The sequence below is a fragment of the Calidris pugnax genome, unplaced genomic scaffold, assembly GCF_001431845.1.
Source record: "Calidris pugnax isolate Ruff unplaced genomic scaffold, ASM143184v1 scaffold646, whole genome shotgun sequence".
NCBI classification, from domain to species: Eukaryota; Metazoa; Chordata; class Aves; order Charadriiformes; family Scolopacidae; genus Calidris; species Calidris pugnax.
Window position 1 is genome coordinate 30,044 of NW_015091333.1, and position 345 is coordinate 30,388.

Here is a 345-nt window from a genome sequence, read left to right on the forward strand (position 1 = left end):
TTTAAAAAAAAAAATTCAAAATACAGAGGCGTTTGCCTCAAAAAAAAAATGGGGCTCTTTTCCTAAAATCAGTGATTTACCTCAAAAAAAGGGTACTTACCTCAAAAAAGGAAGGGTTTACCTCAAAAATGGTGGTGTTTTTTTTTTTTCTAAAAGGAGGGGTTTGCCTCCATTAAATGTTTTATTTCAAGTTTTTTTTTTTTTCCTAAAAACAGGAAAAAACATAACAGGGTTTTTCTAAAAGGAGGAGTTTGGCGTCAAAAAAGGGGTTTTGCCTCAAAAAAAGAGGGTTTTACCTCAAAAAAAAAAAAAGTGTTTTACCTAAAAGAGAGGGTTTTACCTGGA

General features: G+C 31.6%; 1 protein-coding gene across 1 annotated transcript in view; it reads right to left on the reverse strand.

Moving 5' to 3' along the window:
* Positions 1 to 345, reverse strand: part of LOC106899245 — a gene marked incomplete at its 5' end in the record, with an annotated part of 63,441 nt that overhangs the window by 126 nt on the left and 62,970 nt on the right. The gene's annotated exons all lie outside the window — the stretch shown is intronic.